Source organism: Cavia porcellus, unplaced genomic scaffold, assembly GCF_034190915.1.
Source record: "Cavia porcellus strain 051 isolate PalLab524CR breed Dunkin Hartley unplaced genomic scaffold, mCavPor4.1 scaffold_7, whole genome shotgun sequence".
NCBI classification, from domain to species: Eukaryota; Metazoa; Chordata; class Mammalia; order Rodentia; family Caviidae; genus Cavia; species Cavia porcellus.
In genome coordinates, this window is record NW_026947490.1 from 89,294,268 (window position 1) to 89,316,253 (window position 21,986).

Consider the following 21,986-nt stretch of genomic DNA (forward strand, 5'->3'; position numbering starts at 1 on the left):
ACCAAATATAAAGTATAATTCAGTAAGAAATTTTAAAAGCTTTGAAAGAGCAGAACATATAATGCTAGGACTTGGAGAGGAAAAATTTCACTCTTAAAAATTAAACATTTAATATAAATATTTTCAACTTGAACTGTGAAATAGTATTTACACATCTGTTACAAACCCAGAGGACAATTTTTCTTGTATTCTATGTATATGTGTATGTTATCTATATGTATTTATATTCATATAAATTTTATCTATAGTTTTATATAAAAGTTTTTTGAGATATGGTCTTGCTATTTACATAAATTATGGAGGGTTTTACTTCTTGCTTGCTTGTGCCTTGCTTGCTTCTCGAGATACTGTCTTGTTGTTTATATAAATTTTTTGGAGACAGCATCTAACTATGTTAGTATGAACTCAAACTTCTGATTGTACAGCCTCAGCCTCCTAAGTAACTGAAATTACTGACGTGCACCTCTGGACCCCATGATTTTGTTAATTAAAACACTTTTCCTAGGTGTGCACGGTAATGTGTACTTAAAACCCAAGTCCTCTGGAAAGCTGAGACAGTTCAAGTCCAACATGAGGAACTTATCGAGATCTCATCTCAAAATAAAAACAACAAAGAACTAAGGGGGAAGCTCAACGAGAAGGCCCTAAGTTCTATCCTCAGATCACAACAATAGTAAAACAGCAGCAGCAGTAAAACACTTGGCCTCAATTACAGAATACACATTTTGAAATCCAGTCTCACTAGCATGACCCTGGAAAAGACGTGCACACTTTTGTTAACTTTAAACTTAATGAATAAAACACAATTGAGGAAAATAAAAACTGTCTACATTTCTCGGCACACCACCCATAAAGACTTGGCCTTAATCTTTCTAACTGCTAACATTACCCGGGGTCTCATCCTACTAAAGGCCTGTAGCACAGCATCTAATACAATTTATAATAATACCTCCTTATGTTCACAGAAACAGATCATTATTATACAACTATACTGTGGTGGCAACTTGTGAGTTCTGATTTGTACAACTGGGCCATGGCTTACAGAGAACAGGTTTCCCTGAATTATGATAAAGCAGTATTTTTCAAAGCTGACTGCTATGCATGCCTTTAATACTGGGAAAGAAGCCCAGATAACCCCATAATAAAGACTAACAATCTGAGGGACATTATCACTTATCTACCAAATTTGTAAAGTCTCGTTTGAGAATAAATCAATTTATAAAATGTTTAAATTGGAATAACAACTAGGGAGGGGGGTGTAGGGAAGGGAAGAAGAGAAAAGAAAGAAAGAAAAGATGAGAAAAGGAGAAAAATGGAAGCAAAGCTTTTGTAAATGAGGTTAAAGGGAGGGTAGGGGAATGAAGGGAAAAAAAAGCAATCAAGGTATAGCATGTACGAGTACAAATTCCCTATAATGAATATGATCATTATGTATAACTAAATAGACCAATAAGCAATTTAAAATGTACTTAGTAAAATTTCCTTAAAGGGTCATAATATAATGCCAAACAATTCCACCTCAAATGTGATGAACTGAATAAATGCATTCTATAGCTATTCACAGAAATGAAACAATTTAAGGAGAGAAGGTAGAGAAAATATGCAGTCCAAACTCTCCATTATACAGTGGAACCTTGACTTACAAACTCAATTTGTCCCGAGGGCTGATAGAAATCCAAATTATCAATTGAGGGCTCGATATTCTCTATACAGCCTTCAAAGTCTCTCTCCCATGTACAGTCAGATCTCAATATCCTTAGAGAGACACTGATTCAGGATTTCTCAATTAATCACATACATGGAAGGATGCTGTCATGTTCCTCCCAGACTCTTTAAGATTTAAATCTGTATCTGAGCCTATCTGGAAGCACAAGAAGTCAGTAACTGGGTCATAATTCAAGACTGGTTTTGAGTTACAACTAAAATTCTCGTCATAACCCAAGTCTTTTGTATGCCACGCCAGCTGGAACTCCAGGGTCCACTGTAAAGTATTATAAAGTACAGTCTATGGAAAGAGGCCTACTTACTGAGGGCTGGACAAGACCAATTGCTAACCTCACTGCCAAGCCCTTGGCCTCTGATGGCGACAAAACTAAGTCTTAGATATTATTTTTCTTAGGACTGTGTTGAAGAAAGGCTGGATCTTAATGGTTCCTCCTGGATCTAAATGGCCTAAGGACTCTTTTTACATGAGGAACAAAGTTATGTCTCACTCAAAGTGAAACAAATACAAATTGAACATTCTGAAATTAGGACTCAAGAGATTTTTATAATGGTCCTGTCCTGTGATGATACCTCACCATCTCACTTGCCATTCTTGCACATGGTCTTCCTATCAGATTAGGTCAACTCTAAGGCAAACCTGAGATCTACTGGGTTAATTTCCTCAAAAGCAAGGGAGAGGAAGATTTCTGGGAAGATAGTAGAGCAGTAAACAGCAGAGAAAACAGCCTCTCTGAGAGTCACCATCCAGATCCTGGAATACAGCATCATGAGGAAGACAAGAAGAATGGAAGTGGGTCCTCTGTACCTGGGAAGGATCTGAACTGCAAACTCAAGCCCACAGAGAGTGAAAAGAAAAACTTCAATGAAGAATAAAGTGGCAAACAGTGGTGCCGTCACCCTGAGATGGAACACAATATGCAAGAGGAGTCTGAACTTGGGGACACACAGTCACGGTCACAGTGACGGTAACGTCACGGGGACAGCCGGTGACCCCAGAAGCCTCTGCAGAGAGATGTGTCAGTGGAGGGCAGCAGTGGACATCGACTACTGCACTGGCTGGTAGTGAGTGCAGAGGACTTAGTCCTCCTGCATGAGAGCACAATTAGCTGAGAGCTATTTTAGAGACTGGCTGAGCTTAGAACCCAGAACTGCTGCCAGCTTTGTCTAGCAGCTACCCAGCTGGGCTTGGACTGATGCAAACTACTTGGAATGTGGCAAGCCCAAAGAGTCTGGTCTGGGGGCAGTCTGCTAAAGTTAGCCACAACCCCACCCAAAAAACTGCTGACTTGGCAAGGATAGATCAGCATGATCTGGGCTTCTTATCTCCACAGATGATCTATTAATGAAGCCAGTCAGAATCCTGGGCATGGACTGCTTGGTTTTTTTCCTCTTTCATTTTTTTTATATGAGTGTGAAAGTAGTTCCTAACCTCTTTGTGGGTGTGGTTCTGTTCTACTTTTTCCTTTTATCTCTTTCATCTCTCTTTTCCTTCTTTCTTCTGTACCAGGTTCCCAAAGTTGGTATGATCCACCTTTGTCCTCCAACCTTATGCCTAATCTCTTTTTCTTCTTCCACTTCTCTGTTAGCTCCTTAATCCATTTCAATTTTAAGCCCAAGGGCAAAATTGATACATTACTGACATATATTGCATATAATTATCTGGTTTTTTTTACATTTAGTTGTATAATCACAAATCTAGTTCATACAGTTAAAAATTGAAAATTAAGCATTAACTCAGTTTGTCATTTTCTAGACAGTGTTTGATACTACTGATACCTCTATAGCCAAAACTGACATAGGTGTACTAAACAGCTGTTGGTCCTGGTATTCCATGACTGACATTGACTACAGCCACAGAAAATACAATCCCAAAGAAACAGGGACAAGGTCAAAAAAGCAACAACTTCTCATTTCCCAACAAATTGATGAGGTAAGATCTTCCAACAGACTCAAAACCCAAAAACCAGCTACATCTGAAAGATACCTCAGAGAAGTAGTCCTAAAGGTTCTAAATACTACCAATAAAGCAACCCACCATAGGCAACTTACAAACATCACCCCAAGAACTAAACTAGAGAACGGGGGAGAGAGAGAAAGAGAGAGAGAGAGAAAGAGAGAGAGAGAGAGAAAGAGAGAGAGAGAGAAAGAGAAAGAGAGAGAAAGAGAGAGAGAGACAGACAGAGAAAGAGAAAGAGAGAGAGAGAAAGAGAAAGAGAAAGAAAGAGAAAGAGAAAAAGAAAGAGAAAGAGAAAGAGAAAGAAAGAGAGAGAGAGAGAGAGAGAAAGAGAAAGAAAGAGAAAGAGAAAGAGAAAGACACAAACAAAATGCAAGCCCAGGCATCCTGTTCACCAATGGGAAATCCAGGAGACAGTGAGGTAGGAAAATCTGAAAGCCCCCCACCAGGCCTCTCTTAAGGGGCAACAACAAAGCAACTGAATGAGAATCTGGAAAAAATGAAATCAGAAATAGCCTCTCATGTAACTACAGAGATTACCAAAATATACACCATGCTTAGTGTCATTGGAGGAGACACAGACAAAAAAACAGATGAGCTAAAGAAAATTATGGAAGCTCAGCATAGGAAGCAAACAGAACCCATAAAGCAAATTCAAGCAGATATACAGAACAATAAAAACTCCACTGAAAGTGTTCTAAATAAATTAGACCAATGTGAGGAGAGAATCTCAGATTATGAAGACAGACTTGCAGTCAGTGATCAGGAAAAGAAAGACTTTTCCAAAACAGAAAGGAACAATGAGAAATCAATCTAGCAGCTAGTAAATGAGATGAGAGAGAATAATTTAGCATTGATTGGAGTCAAGGAACAATGATTCCACAAATGACATTAAAATATGTTCACAGACATCATGACAGAAAATGCTGCTTATGGAGAAAAAGAATTTGACATATATATATATATATATATATATATAAAATGATCCAAGAAAAAAATCTACTGCCAGGCACATTATAGTCAAGATTACAGAAATTAACACAAGAATACAATCAAAAAATCAATTAGAGAGAAGAAACAAATCATCTATAAATGAAAGCCCCTTAGAATTACTGTTTATTTCTCAGCACAAATTCTCAAGTCAAAGAGAGCTTGGAATGAAGTACTCCAAGTTCTAAAGGAAAACAACTTTTAACTCAGACTGATACATCCCACAAAACTATCTTTCAAAACTGATGGAGAAATAAGAACTTCCATGACAAAGAACATCTGAGGAAATTTATGACTACCAACCCAGCACTGCAAAATGTTTTGAAGGACATTCTAGAAAGACATAAAAAGGACTGCAGCTCTGTGAACCTCAAGAAAAAGAATCTACCAAGGAAGACAAACAATTAGAAGCAGAGAGAGAAAAAAAGAGGGAAGGAGCCAACAACAGGAAAATAACATGACAAGGATAAGTCAATACATATCAGTTATAACCATCAATGATAATGGTCTCAATTTACCAATCAAAAAACACAGGCTAGCAAAATGGATCAAGAAGTAAGATTCAACAATATGCTCTACAGAAGAAAAACATTTAATTTAAAAAGATGTTCATACAACGAAAGCCAAAGGATGGAAAGCAATACTCCATGTGACAGAAACCCAGAAAAAAGCAGGAGTAGCTGTTCTATTTGAAGACAAAGTGAATTTCAAGTCAAGACTGATTAAGAGAGATTAAGAAGGCCATTACACCCTCATAAAGGGAATACACCAAGAGGAAGAGATAACAATTATAAGTATACATGCAACAAATACCAATGTACTCAATTATATAAAACAACTGCTAATAGAAATGAAAAATCAAATAAGCTCTAATACAATTGTATTAGGAGTCCTCAATACACCATCACAAAAAGACAGATCAACTAGACAACTAGACAAAAAAAATCAATAATGAAATATTAGAATTAAATCAAACTTTTGAACAGACAGACTTAGTAGATATCTATAGAGTATTCCACCCCACAACATCAGAATACACATTCTTCTCAGCTACACATGGGACATTCTCCAAAATAGACCTACTGGCTCACAGAACATGCTTAAATGAATGCAAAGAAATTGAAATTATTTCATGCATGCTATCAGACCGCACAGCAATGAAACTGAAAACCCATGCCAAAGGAAGCCACATAAAGTTCATAAACACATGTACCCACTGAACAACCAATGGGTCCAGATGAAGTTTAGAAATTAAGACAGTTTTTACAGTTGAATGATAGCAACAATACAAAATACCAGAACTTGTAGGACACAATAAAAGCAGTCTTAGGAAAGAAATTTACAGCAGTATGAGCAAAACAGAGCAAGCACATATAAACAATTGGATGTTGAACCTCAAACTTCTAGAAAAAGAAGAGCAGGCTAAGCCAAAGGCTTTTACAAAGGAGGAAATTATAAGATTAACACACACTGGAGACTAAAAAAACAATACAAAGAATCATTGAATCTAAAGCATTGGTTCCTTGAAAGATTAAATAAAATTGACAACTTCTTAATCTTATCAAAAAAAAAAAAAAAGGAAAGAAAAGACTGAAATCTACACAATTAGGAATAAAAAAGGTAAAATCACAACAGAAATTCAGAAGATCATCTGTACTCACTTTGAAAACTTATATATTAATAAGATGGAAAATACAGAAGAAATAGACAGATTTCTAGATGCATATGAATTACCAAAGCTAAACCAGGAAGATACAAAAATCCAAAAAAAAAAATACTAATATCAATCAATGAAATCAAAGATGTAATTAAAAACCCATCAACAAAGAAAACTCCAGGCCCCGAAAGATTCATGGTTGAATTCTACAGTAAATTTTGAGAAGACCTAACACCACTACTTCTCAAACTCTTTAATAAAACTGAAAAGGAAGCAATACTTTTCACATTCATTCCTGGAATCAAGCATTACCCTGATACCAAAGCCAGAGAAGGATCCAACTAAGAAGGAGAATCATAGGCCAATTTCCCTAATGAACACTGATGCAAAAATTCTGAATAAGATTACTAGCAAACAGACTACAACAAATTGTCAAGAAGACTGTAGGCCATGATCAAGTGGGATTCATCCTAAGGAAGCAGCAATAGTTCAAAACACACAAATCCATAAATGTAACACAACACATTAACAGTCAAGGGCAAAAATCATATGATAATCTCAATAGCTGCAGAAAAAATTTTGATGAAGTCCAGGACCCATTCATGATAAAAACTCTAAAGAAAATTGCAAGAGATGGTCTTTATCTCAATCTAATAAAAGCCATTTATGACAAAACAAGAGCCAATATACTAAGTGGATAAAAACTGAAAGCTTTCTCTTTAAAATCAGGAACAAGACAAGAATGTCCACTGTTTCTGCTCTTATTCAACTTAGTCCTGGAAACTTTAGCTTCAAAGAAATAAAAAGAATAAAAATAGGAAGGAGAAAATTAAACTATTATTATTTGCAGATGACATGATACTCTACTTAAAAGACCCCAAAAATTCCACCAAAAGACTTTTAGTTTACTGAGCAAATACAATAATGTAGCTGTTTACAAAGTCAACACTCAAAATTCAATAGCCCTCCTGTACACAAACAACAAGCTCACTGAGAAAGAAATACCTTTTATAATAGGATCCAAAAAAATGAAATACATAGACATCAATCTAACAAAGGATGTAAAAGACCTCTACATTGAAAACTACAGTAGTCAACAAAAGGTTATTTAAGAGAGATATCCAATACTCTTCAGTAGGAAGAACCAGCATGTGAAAATGGCCATATTTCCAAAACTGCTATACATATTCAATGCAGTCCCTTCCAATAGCATGTCTCACAGAACTAGAGACAAGAATTCTAAAATTCATCCGGACCCAGAAGAGACCTAGAACAGTAAGGCAAACTTGGGCAACAAAGTTTGAGGCATCACAATTCCTGACTTGAAATTATACTGTAAAGCTACTGTGAAAAAAAATAGTAACTGACCCAAAGATCAACTGAACAGATTATAAGATGCAAAAACAACTCCAGATGCATTAAGCCACCTTATCTTTGATGAAAGGGCCAAACACATTCACTGGAAGAAAGACAGCCTCTTTTATAAATGGTGCTAGATAAACTGGCTCTACACATACTAAAGACTAAAACTGGACCCCTTCGTTTCACCATGCACTAAGCTAAAATCAAAGATCTTAATATTAAAACAGAAACATTTAAATCTGCTGAAACACAAAGAGTAAGTAAAACTCAAAAACAATGGTGTACACAAAGATTTTATGAACAAAATCCTAATTGAACAGAAACTATCAACAACTGGGATCTCATCCTACTGAAAAGCTTTAGCACAGCAAGAGAAACCACCAGCAGAGTGAAGAGACAACCCACAACATGGGAGAAAATGTTTGCCAGCTGTACCTCACACAAAGGATTACTATCAAGAACATACAAAGATATCAAAAAATATCAGTTCTCCCATATTTAAAGATCCAATCCAAATATGGGCATGTGAGATGAATACATAATTATCTAATGAAGAAATATGCACAGCAAATAAATACATGATAAAATGTTCAATATCACTGATCATCTGAAAGATACAAATTAAAACAACACTGAGATCCCACCTCACCCCAGACAGAATGGCTAACATCAAGAAGTCAAACCAAACAAATGCTGGAGGGGTTGTGGGGTAAAAGGAATCCTTCTCCACTGTTGGTGCGAATGCAGACTGGTGCAACCACTGTGGAAATCACTGTGGAGATTCCTCGAAAAACTAGGATTGGAGGTCCCATCCGACCCAGCTATTCCCCTGCTGCGTATCTTCCCAAAGAATGAAAAACACACACCACAGCAATAAATGTGCTCCCATGTTTATAGCAACACATTCTGTAATAGCCAGATTTTGGAAACAACCTAAATGCGCATTGGCTGAAGAATGGATAAAAAGATCTGATATTTTTATACAATGGAGTACTGTTCAGCTGTAAAGAAGGATAAGCGCAAAACATTTCTAGGTAAATGAATACAACTTGAGACCATACTCATCAGTGAAATAACACACACATGTGTAAGCATCATATCGTCTCACTAGTTTAAGAAGCTGAAATACCTATACATGTATATGTGCATGTGTATATTTCTGTGTGTGTGTGTATATATATATATATATATAATATATATTTTAAAAAACAGTTAAGCTAGTTATACTACTGATTTCTCTGAGTTCATTGAAGAGAAAGATTTGTGCTGCTATTGTTGGGTCAATTGTAAGCAGATGTCTTGTGCGCTGGGTGAATGATTTGGGGATGACAATGTGCATGTATGTACCACTGCTGCCCCTGATTGAAGTGCTTTGAAATTTTTAGGTTTTTTTTTTCTTTGAAATAAAATGGCTTTAGAAAAAACAAAAAGCAAGGATGAGGAGTGGACAATCCTGTACTATAAACACTCCTACGAAGAGTTGACTAACAATCCTAAAGCTAGGGTTCTTATAGGTATGTCTTGCTCATCAGTATACAATCTGACTAATTGTGAAAGCTCAATAAAAATCAACTAGCTTTCAGTCTTGCATTTATTAAATACTTATTATGCATTTACTTATATATGAGAGTTTCCCTCCAATATCAGAAGATAACGGTATCTATATATCACTGAATTATAATGCAAATGAAATGTTAATGTACATAAAGTATGTAATTTTAGAGCTGTGCTCTCTAACACTATCATAGGCTAATCATCTTTCAGCTCCTCCTCCTCCTCCTCTTCCTTCTTTTCTTAATGTGACAAGCATAATGCTTCCCACTAGAGTAGTAGTAAAATAAGATTATGGCAGACCCATATAGTTTACACTAGGGCAAGGTGGAGTAGCAATAGGCCTTACTCAAAAACAACTATGAAATATAAAATTTTATTTGTAGAGGCTGGAGATTTAGCTCAGCAGCTTAAGCGCCTGCCTAGCTAGTATAGGGTTGTAAGTTCCATCCTTTGTACCAAAAAAAACAAAGCAAAAAGTTTATCTGTGATAAGCTTCTGAGGTCAAGCTACACATTATTATATTTCAACCTAATGAGAGAAATGAAAAAAAGTCTTCAAAGCAAGGTGTGGTGGTGCATGCCTATAATCCAAGCACTCAGAAGGCTGAGGCAGGAGGATCACTATGCATTCAAGGCCTGCCTGGGCTACAGAGTGACTTCAAGGCCAACTTAAAACTATATGGCAAGACCTGTCTCTCTCTTTTTCTGTCTTTGCACACACACACACACACACACACACACACACACACACACACACACAAGAGAGTTTCACGAGCAGAAATGGGATATAAGAAGAACACGTTGGGACAGAATACCAGATTTAACACAGGCATTATTTGTGACTGTTACAAAGAGAATGACTAGAGCTAGGTGGAAATGAGAGGTAGGACAGACCACTCAGAATGTTTCAGCCACTTTGAAAAGGAAGACTGTAATAGTGAGAATGAGGAGCAGTAAAACTGATCAGGTGACATTATTTCTGGCTACCTGGAGAGAAAGAACTGGAGGTGCAGATTGGATGGTATTCCAATTGTAAGATTACAAAACTAATTATGATGAGACTAACAAGAGACTCAGACTAGGAAGTTATGCTAACAAATAAGGTGATAAGAAAGATGTCCTTGATTCTGGGAAATATTTAGAAGATAAAATCAATTAGAACTGGTGTTGGATTGACTATATTTACTTAGCACCTTTTCCAAGAAATAATATAATCTGCCAGAAACCCCATATGGCAGACATTTTACACTCTTTACTAACTCCCTGTACAGGACGAAATAATCACAAATGAAACATTATATAATACATTTAAAAATTATCCCTGACAAAGATTTTCTAATTTGATTTGATACTGTAATGGAAGAATGTTAAAGTTGGTTAGATTATCTTTTTTAAGGTCATTTACTGTGAATACTTTTATGTCTGTGTTTACTCTCCTTTTTATATGTTCAACTCTAATAGCTGTAGGATTATAGTTAACAAGCAAAGACAAATGTAAAGGAAACTAGAAGCTGAGAATTATTATATAATAAAAATTAGACTTCCTAGAATTTAAAATCCAGTAGTTTTCATTAGACAGAAAAACAATATTCATTATAACAGCTCCACAATTATAAAAGACCAGTTATAACCACTTTTTAGTACATATCATATTTCTAAGGAAAATAACTAATTTTTCAAAATGATACTGATATTTGTGGTTAAGTGAGATCATGTCTTGTAACTTGCTGAAAAAGGATTCTTCTAAATCTGTATTTAATAAATGACTAGAAGGCTTAAGGACCTGCATTTTTTTTTGTTTTCCTTTTTATCGGTACCAGGGATCAAACTCATGACTGCCTGCTTGCAAGGCAGGCACTTATGCCACTGAGCTAAAACCCCAGCTCCTGGACCTGCACTTTTATGAACTCAGAATTATGTTATTATTTTGTAATAGAAGGTATCCTAACTTTTTACTTGGAAAGCAGTCGTAAGTTTTCTAATAGCTTTCTGTTTATATTTCATTAGGTTAGTGTAGTAACTTTTCACACAATGTAAAAATAAATTTTCTAAATAGTCTCTATTTTTTCTTAAAGTCCACACAAATATGAAACAATCACATGATAGAAAAAAGCAAATATTAATGAAAAACAAACAAAAAAGAAACCATTAATAACATCTGACTTCCACTTCCCTAGAACTACAAAATAAGCTTTTTTCCAACAAAGGAATACTTATGGAATAGTGAAAGTCATTACTTTTTTCAGTAAAATCAAAGATAACTATGAAAATGATCTTGCATAATACAGAATTTGTATCCACTGAATAAAAATTTTATGCACTAAAAATAGTACCTTTTTTCTGTACTCTCCAACCCAAACATACCAAGAACAGAGTTTTGAAAAGGATATATATATATAGAGAGAGAGAGGAGTGGTTTTTCTGAAATTAATGTGTTTCACAAGTAAATCCTGCAATGGTAAAATTCATCAATCACTAACATCAAGGATTATGTGCTGATTCCAAGTAATTTGAAATAACATTAATAAAAATGACATTCTTCAAAATAAAATCCTCATTATTTTTAGATAGCTTACTTTTAATGCAATAAATGGTTATCTTAGCAAATAAAATTTATTATTTTATCAGGTAGTATTAAAACTGGTAGGTTTCTAATTCATATAAATATATGATTAAGCTTTTCTCAACTAATCATTCTTAATGATAAAAGCTTCTACATTTTACATTTTGTTCTCAAACTTTTAGATATTTTTCAATTAAAAAGACAAAAATTTTACATAATCCGTTGTTTAATTTCAGGAAACTGGAAATACACATAGAAAAGCCAGAGAATACAAAGTGTTTAAAGAACTAAAAAAAATCACTATTGTCACCAAAAATACATTATTTCATGTAGTTACTTACAAAAATAAAGATACAAATAAAGATACAAAGAATATTGCTGTTATCTTTATTCTGGTTTTGAAATAAGCACTTTTAAGAACATACTTCAAACCAGATAAATGAAGACATGTAGGCACACGAGAATAGCATAGCGACTAATACTAATGTTAATTTCCAATCTAACTCGGTACTTAAGAGGACTTAGAGATTTCATCATTAAGACTTGGGGTGGTTTCAACCCCAGTTTAAACCAAGGCCCAGGAAGAGAGATAAACCAGTTCAGGGCCCAGGAAGAGAGACAAACCAGTTTTCCCTCGAAGTGAGCCACACAAGCCTCATGGGGACCAGGAAGCAGGTCTAAAGCTGGTGGCCTGAGCATCTATTAGTAGGATAACAGCATGTAATATAGCAAATACGGGGGATTTCCTTCTGCCTTGTTTTTGAAATCCAACAGTTTTTACTGTTTTGCTTTGTTCCTATGTATTGTTTTGTTTTATTCAATGTTCCATTTTTGACTGGTTTTATTCTGTTTTATTTGATTTTACTATGGTATGGACAACTATTTTGACAATAACAAGATACATTATGGTTGTCATTGATGATTTCCTATTATCCTGTTTTGAAATTCTGAACCATTTTCACTGTTTTGTTTTGATTAGCTTTACTCTATTTTATTTTGTTTTTATTCTCTTTAAAATAAATAAATAAAAACTTTACACTTAAGTATCTCAAGGAACAATTTCAAATAACTTTCCTTTCTCCAAAAATAAAACCTAGCTGGAAAATAACCATCTCTGAAAACCAGAGATCAAAAACTGCCAGCTCCAATCAGCCTGTCCTTGCCTTCCTTGCCTTTTGTAGTAGCAACTGAGCAGAAGAGCAGAGAAGGCAGGGCAGGCAAGGACAGGCTGACTGGGGACAGCGTGTTTGATCTCTGGTTTTCGAGGGTATTTTCTGGTTAGTTCTTATTTTGGGGGAAACACAGAGTTAGCATCCTTAATTTACATTTACATGTGAAAGAGGTACACAGTACATTATAAGCTAGATAAATTATTTTATCCTGAATATCCTTAATTCTAAGTGGACAAAGTTAAGATCTTCATAAAATAAAGTAAGTTCTTTCATGCAAATAAAACTGTGCTTCATTTTTCATTTATCTGACATTTTTGTATCATGCAATTTAAATGTCCTTTCCTTTCTTTTTAAATTATGCATTACCAAATAAGAGTACTGTGTAAGGAAGAAACAAGGTAGATGGGTAAAGTGACTTATAAGAAAGCTTTAAAACTATTCTACATTTTCTAGAGCAAAATATAATCAACAACACAATATAGAAACTATAATAACTAAATATGTGATATAAAGACACATCACATGCCAAGCCAACTTCTAATCTGCTATGAATAATTATAAATAATGATTTAAAAAGCATATCAAAATTAATTCTGTAATAATAAATTATAAAGTTCTTTTCTCATTTATTAAATTAGTGTATTAATATACTGGGTTTCTATCATTTTGCCATCTTCATTTGTTTTCTTTACAAGAAAGTTCATTTCTCAAAACTTAAAAGAGATTTTGCTCTTACTCTATGTTTCTCATTTTGTGGTTTCCTAGCCAATCATGTTCATTTTCAATCTTTCTAACAGAAAAACTTAGAAACTCCATAAATATCCAAGTAAAACCTAAATAAATACATAAATAATATAGTATGCTGACAGTTGAAACAATCTAAAAAACGTTTAAAGCAATTATAAAAATATTTCAAAGGGGCAGTTTCAAACATCCTTGAAACAAATAAGAAAAGTGCAACATTTTCAAAAATAAATAGAAGATATACAGAAAGTATATAACTGAAAACAGTAACAACAACTTCAAAAGCCACTAACTCACTGACCATTGACTCACTAGTGGAGAGGGCTCACGAGCAACATGTGGGTAACAGAAGAAAAGGTAAACCAAGATCAAAAGAAAATATTCAATCTGAACAATAGTGAAAAAAAACACATTAAAAACAGATTTCACAATCCTGTGGAACAATAAGAAAGGAGCTAATATTCTTGCCAATGGAGTGCAACAAGAGGAGGAGAAAAATGTGCTGAGTTGAAATTGTAAGAGCTCAAAATATCCTAAACAAAACAAAAGATATAAACCTGGAAATTCAAGAAGCTTATCAAAAACACCAAACAGGGAATTCAGAAGAAACCTATGACCAGACTAATTATAATCAGACTTTAAAAACTACAGTCAGAGAAAGATCCTCAAAGCAGTCTAAGAGAAAGAACATATTACATTTAAAGGAACAAGAATTTGAATAGGGTGAAGTCTTCAGAAATCACAAAGGCCAGAAAAAAAATGGCAGTGCATTTCTCAAGGCCTGGAAAGAAAGGACTGAAAATCCACAAATCTAAACAGCAAAAAATATCTTCAGGAATGGAGGTAAAATAATTTTCTAATATTATACCGAATGGTAGTAAGTTAGCAATATAATGCACAGAGAGTAAATTAGTCATTTATGTATAATGCACATAATCTCAAATATTCAGAGAAAAGTGCAACTTGAGCACATGTGATGTCTAACTCTGTTTCTGTGTCCACTTTATCCCGACATTTCACTCCTAGGAATACACATACACTCATAATAAATAATCGACAGAGTAAGTATGTTTACCTACACAGGTACATATGAATGAGAAAGAGCCCCTGAGGGCAGTGTGGCCTCAACCCTGAGCAAGACCTGAGCTTATCCACAGAAACAGGCACAAGGCATACGTGCTCCCAGCCAAGATTGCTGGAGCCCATCGAGCAGCACAACAGGAAAGAAAGTTAAGTTTCCCTTTGCTATCATTTGGACCTGTGTCATCTGAACAGTCTCATTCCATTCCCAACCAAAATAGACACAAAAGGCCTGAAATAATCCATCTTCAAGCTGCACATAAAAAAACTCCCCTACATAAAGAATAAACATACAAATATAAAAGAACAACCATTTTAGAACTCAAAGCAAACTCCCTGTTTTGACAAAGAGCCACTACCAAGACAGGAGAAATCTTTAAGATATTTGACCAGTATTTGAGATTTAAAGAAACACAATTCAATGGAACCAAAGAAAATCACAGTGAATACTGGAAATAGTAGCTATTCACTATAGGTACATTTAGAAGGAAAAAAAATTAACATTAATAGTGGATATAAAATAATGGAAAATTAAATGTATGTTTCAACTTATGACAAACTTACAGAACGTTTTAAAGCTATACAAAATTGCTTTTTCATTCAATATAAAAAGATGATTTGAAATCTGTACTGTTTCTGAAATTAAATCTCAGAATTATAAGATGCTGTCTTGTAAAAGAAAAATTTACAATCAAACCTCAATAAAACAGTCCCTGGTGAATCATAAAATAAACCAGAGCTCATATTCTACTTAATTTATACAAGATTCTTAACAAGCTAGATAGTTGGACTTAATTGAATAAACAATAAAAAACAATGAAAGTTTTATATGAAGAAATAATATGTCAGTATTACTGACAGAAAATTGAAAATGTGTTTAATTTGCCTTTCTCTGTCTAAAATTTAAAAATAAATGAATAATCTACCCACACTGAAAAATTAAGAAAAAATGACTAGGAAAAATTTTAATTATATTTAATTTGATCAGCATTAATTAGTGGAAAATGTATTTACAAAAAATACATGAAAAATAATTAAAAAGTTCTTAAAATTACAAAATTTAGTATGGGGGGAATAGTGGTATATGCATCTAAATTCCAGCATTCTGGAGACTGAAGCAGCGTGATTACAATTTTGACACCAACCTGGGCTACATAGTGAAACTTATCACACTCAGTACTACACATACTCCTAACAATTACACAAGCAAAACAGTAAAGGTTAAAATTTAAACTACAAGAATTAACATGAACTATGTATTTTTCCCACTTTTTTTTCATCATTTCATCTTTGCTGTCTGTGAAGCCCGACTCCAAAGGCCATGGTCACAGCATAGCCTATTAACATGTAAGGACCAGCGAGAATGGACAGGGTTAGGGTTAGGGTATTAGGTGACTCATAAAATAAACCCATCTCATATCATACTTAATTTACACACGATTCATAACAGGCAAGGTAGGTGGACTTAATGAGTAAGCAATAAAGAAGTAGTGCAGGACAGGAGACTCAATTTATAAACTCACTGAAGCCAACCACACAATCTCTGCCTTTCAGGGACAGGGTACATCTACTACAGGGTAAATAAGGAAAAAAAAAGAGATGTTCATCGGCTTCTTGGAAACACTTAAAAATATAGTTAGGTTCTTGTTGAGTTTTACCTTGTGCATCTGTAAACTGAAGACAAACACAATAGGGTTTATATGAGGACTAAGGGAGATATATTTATTATGCATTCAGCAGAGTGACTGGCTCATACATTTATTCAAGTGTTATTTTCTTGTCTTTACATAAACATTCTTTTATTAGCATTGGCAACCCAGTTGAATACATTGCAAGAACTATCAAAATTTTATCTGATATAATGATCCAGATTTCAAGGACGACAGTGGATCCAAAAGCACAGACTTTGTGTACTAGGTATTATTTAAGGAATATAAATGAATGGTTTATAGGACTGGCAAGAGGAAAATAAAGCACTCACAGAATTTGAAATGGGTTTTGAAAAATAAGATTTGAACAAATGCCAATGGATAAAAGAAAATATTGTGAAAAGGAGAAATACATGAGGCAACTTACTAGAGCAATGTCTTTCTTTATAACTAGGTTTACTGGTAAAATTTAGGTAAGTGCAATGATCACATTCATTATAAGAAATTCATACCCATACATGATATACCTTAGGTCCTCCATTTTCCCCATTTCCCTCCCGATTCTTCAACACCTCATCCATTCAAAAAACACTGGCTTCTCTTTCCTTTTCTTTCCAACCTCCTCCCCAAATTTCCCTTTTCCTCTGAACAATTACTTACCATTTCACAATATTTATTATACATTTGGCTTTTTATTTATTTTCACTTTCTTATACCAGAAAGAAATGAAATTTTTTAAACACAGGTGTCTGATTTATTTCACTGAAGAGTATGGCCTCAATGTCCATCCATTTAGTTACAAATGGTTCAAGTTTATCCTTCTTTATGGCTGAGTAGTACTCCATTGTATATAAAAACACATCTTTTCATTCCATTTGTCCACTGGTGGGCATTTGGGTGGTATCCAAGATTCAGCTATCACAAACTGTGCTATCATAAACATGAGGATTCATATATCACTGTAGTATGATGCTTTTAATTCTTTTGAGAAGACATCAAGAAAAGGAATTAAATAGCTGGGACAAATGGAACCTCTAGGTCTAGCTTTTTGAGGAATCTCTTCATTGATTTCAGTCGCTGTGCCAGTCTACACTCCCACCAACAGTGGAGAAGTGTTCTTCACAGCCCCACCAACATTTGTTATTGGTTGATTTGTTCACATCAGCTTTCTTTCTGGAGTGAGAAGGAATTTCAACATTGTTTTAATGTGCATCCCTTGAATGATCAGTGATGCTGAGTGTTTTTTCATGTATTTATTTGCTGTTTGTACTTCGGAGATGTGTCTGTTTATTTTAGATGTCCACTTTTTTGACTCGGTCTTCAAATTTGGGGGAATCTGATTGTTTTCAATTCTTCATATATTTGAGATTTTAGTTCTTTGTTTAAAGAACTGGCTAAGATTTTTTTTCTCACTCTATGGGTTGCTTTTTCGCTCTGTTGGTGATTTCTTTTGCTGTGCAAAGTTTTTGAATAAAATGAGATCCTAGTTGTTGACTCTTGTAGAATTTGTCTTGTAGTCAAGGTTTTGCCTACAACTGTGTCTTTAAGATCTATCTATTCTCTCTTCCAGCAGATTTACTATTTCTGTTTTAATATGTAGATCTTTGATCCATCCTGATTTTAGTTTAGTGCATGATGCTATACATGGGTCTAAGTTTTCAACATATCATAAGAAAGTATGACCAGCACCATATATTAGAAAGGCCTTCTTTCTTTCATGAAATGTGTCTGGTCCCTTTGTCAAAGGTAAGACTGTTGAGTATGTTTGGTATTGTTTCTGGCTCTTCTAATGTTTCACTGATCCTCACTCAAGTTTCTTTCTTTCTTTTTTGCTAGTACCATACTGTTTTTAATCACAGTATCTGTAGTACAACTTTAAGTCAGGGATTGTGCTGTCCAACGCTGTGCCTTTGTTGCTCAGAATTGTCTGTGATATATCTACGTCTCTTCTTTTTCCAAATGAATTTTAGGAATGTTTTCTCTAGTTCTGTGAGAGATGCTAATAATATTTTGATTGGGCTTGCACTAAATTTGTATAATAATTTTGGGAGGATGGCCAGTTTCATTGTTGGTTCTTCCTAACATAAGCAAGGGATAGCTTTCCATTTTCTGATACTGTCTGATCATCTTTTTCAGAGTAGTATAGTTTTCAATGTAAAGATCTTTTACTTCTTTTGATAGACTGATTCCTAAGTACTTCATTTTTTTGATGATATTGTGAAAAGTGTGGTTTCCTTCATTTCTCTCAGTGAGTTTATTATTTGTGTACAGGAATACTACTGATTTTTGAGTGCTGACTTGGGAATCCAGCTGTATGACTAAATCAGGTTATGAAATCTAGAAGTCTTCTGGGTGGAAGTTTTGGAGTCTTCAATGCAGAGTATCATGTCAACTGTAAATAATGATAATTTAACTTATTTTCTGTCTTTATCCCCCATTTTTTTCCTAGTCTAATTGCTCTGGCCAATGTTTCCAGACTACTACATAGAAATGGTGGTAGGGGACATCTTTGTCCTGTTTTTCGAGAGAAAGTTTCCAGGTTTTGACTATTTAGAATGATGTATTCTGCTGGTTGTCATACACGGCTGTAATCAGATTTAAGGTAATGATTCCAATTTTCTGTAGGGTTTTTATCGTGAATGTGTGTTGGCCTTTATCAAATGCTTTTTCTGCTTCTACTGAGATGATTCTGTGGGTTTTTCCCTTGGTTCTGTTAATACGGTGTATCACATTTACTGATTTGTGATGCTGACTACCTGTAATTCCTGGGATGACTCTTACTTGGTCATGGTATATAGTCTTTTGGAGGACTTGCTGTGTTTTGTTCACCAGAATCTTGCTGAGGATTTTTGCATCTATGTTTACTAGTAAGACTAGTCTATAGTTCTCTTTATTCATTGGGTTCTTCTCTGGTTTTTATATCAGGATATAACCTGCTTCCAGGAATCACTTTGGGAGTACTGTTTCATCTTTCAATTTTATTAAAGAGTTTGACAAATAATGGCATTAGATCTTCTCTAAATTTTTTATAGAAACCAGCAGTGAAACCATCAGAACCTAGGCTTTTTTTCTTTTGCTTGGTAAATTTTTAATTATACTTTCAATTTCATTGACTGTTATAGGGTTATTTACAATTTTTATACTTTCTTGATTCAGCTTTGGTAATTTATATGTATCTAGGAATCCGTCCATTTCTTCTGTTTTCTATCTTATTAAGAGTAAAGGATCTCAAAGTAGGTATTTATGATATTCTGGATTTCCACAGGTTCTGTTGAGATTTCACCCTTCTTGTTCCTGACTGCATCAATTTTTTTTTTTTTTTTTTGTAAAGTTGGCTAAGGGCTTGTCAATTTTATTTAATCTTTCAAAGAACCAATTCTTTATTCATTTTTTTTTGTATTGTTTTTTAGTCTGATCTTTATAATTTTCTCCCTCATACGAGCCTTGGGCCTGACTTGTTCTTCTTTTCCTAGACGTTTGAAGTTCAGCATTAGGTTGTTTTATTGAGCTTGTTATTTCTGTTATGAGAGTTCACTGCTAAAAACTTTCCTCTTAGGACTGCTTTCATTGTATCCTATAAATTCTCACATGTTGTATCAGATTTAATTTCTTCATTAATTTTATGTTATCAGTAGTGTGCTACTTAATTTCTATGTGTTTATGCAATGTTTATTATAGAATGTTAGTTGGGCAATATTATTTTAGAAAAAACAAAGCAGCTTGGAGCAAACCAGTGCAGGCTCTAGAAGAGAATCCAATGTCATGTATAAGGAGCTTACCTGTATGGCAGCATTCTCCACATTTCAAACCTGGGACTCCTTGGTACTCTTTTTACAGCCCAAGCACACAAAGCACTCATTCCACCAGCCATCTGTCACTGCACACTAGGCAGCTCTGAGGGGTGGAGACCTCTACCATATACTTGTGAGAGAATGAGAGTAACAGGAACAGCATTATACTATTATAGAAACTGGCTTTACCTTGTAGAACTTCTTGGGTTACCTCAAGACTTCAAACTTACACCACAGTTTAACAGCTACTGCTGTATAGCAATAGGAATGACCAAATCAATGAAAGAGTATGAAGAAAACATGAGATGGGAAGAGGTTAAAGCAGAAAGATACAGTAGACTTACAGCCGCTTACAGTGGGACAAGAATGTCCAAGCCAAACTTATTATTTACACAAGAACTTTCAAGGCTATACTAAGAAGTAATAAAATGGGAATAAAGTATCTTCAGCATTTATTTATCTGTCCTAGTACTTTATACTAACCAGGATGCCAAATACATAAAATGTATCTTACCTTGAAATTTCTCAGAAAAAACAAAAGGTCAAATTTCTGAAATTCTATTACTTTACCTTACAACTACGTGTTCAAATTCAAAACATAACAGTTAAACATCCATCTTATGCCCACAAGTAAGTCTAAAATTTATAATTTTGTATAATGAAAACTGAATTTTAAAAATCTATACATCTTAACATGAAAGTTTAATAGCTCTACTGAAATATTTTCCTTCAGTAACCTCATATGTCATGTCATTTACATTGTTTAAAAAGTCAGATGGTGACAGACATTAAACATTAATATACTCCACAACACTAACTTGTCAAAAAAAAGGGTTCCTAATAAAAACTAGAGCCCATTACTGAGTGACCTTTAGCTAATCTCTATTTGATAGAATTCTGATCTTCACTAAATATCTTTGACCTCTAGTAACTGATCATCTGCCATATACATAACAGATGACGTTTAATATATTTTTCTCGGGACAAGCAATTACAGCAGACAGTGGTAGGCAGGGATGCCTCCTTCTTGCCCTAAGACCAGCCTTAAGGCTGGTTAAGAGGAATGGGGAATACTACAGGATACAGAAAAGGTTAACAGCCTGGCAACTGCTAAAGGAAATCATCAATCAGCACAGATCTCTTGGTCCCACTACAGGCTCTTCTTAGAGGCTTCTCACTGTGCCAGGCACTGGCCTGTTAGGTACTGGATTTAATACTTAGAGTGCTCCTAGCAGTATACATTTACTATACTCACAAGTTCAAAAATATTTTTTAAAAATACGCAGGGTCGACCCAGAGTATATCACCATGTCTCTGTTCTTTTGAAACAAGGTCTCACTAAAAAGTTAAACTGCCAAGACTGAGAGTGATTTTGTGATTCTCTTGCTTCAGCCTACCACAGTACTGCATTTACAGGAATGTAACATCACAACCTTTTTAGGAACATAGCTATCATATGGCTAGATATCAGCAGAATACCAGTCCTAAAGTAATAATTAAAAAAACCCACAGCCATTGATGTGACAGAATTATATTCTGTATTGTAGAGTTTAAAACTTTCTAATTATGTCATCCCAAAGTGAATGCTTTGACAATACAAAAGCCAGTAATACTTCAGTGAAGTACTCAGCACAGACTTTACTATCTCTTCATTCTGGGTACTTTTCGAAACTTTCAAGAGTAATCAAATGAAAAATGTTGAGAAACCTATACCTCTGATTTATTACCACATGGTAAACTGACTGC

General features: G+C 34.6%; 1 protein-coding gene across 6 annotated transcripts in view; it reads right to left on the minus strand.

The window, feature by feature from the left end:
* Ascc3 (activating signal cointegrator 1 complex subunit 3) overlaps positions 1–21,986 on the minus strand; it is a 315,181-nt gene that overhangs the window by 202,385 nt on the left and 90,810 nt on the right. The window lies entirely within an intron of this gene.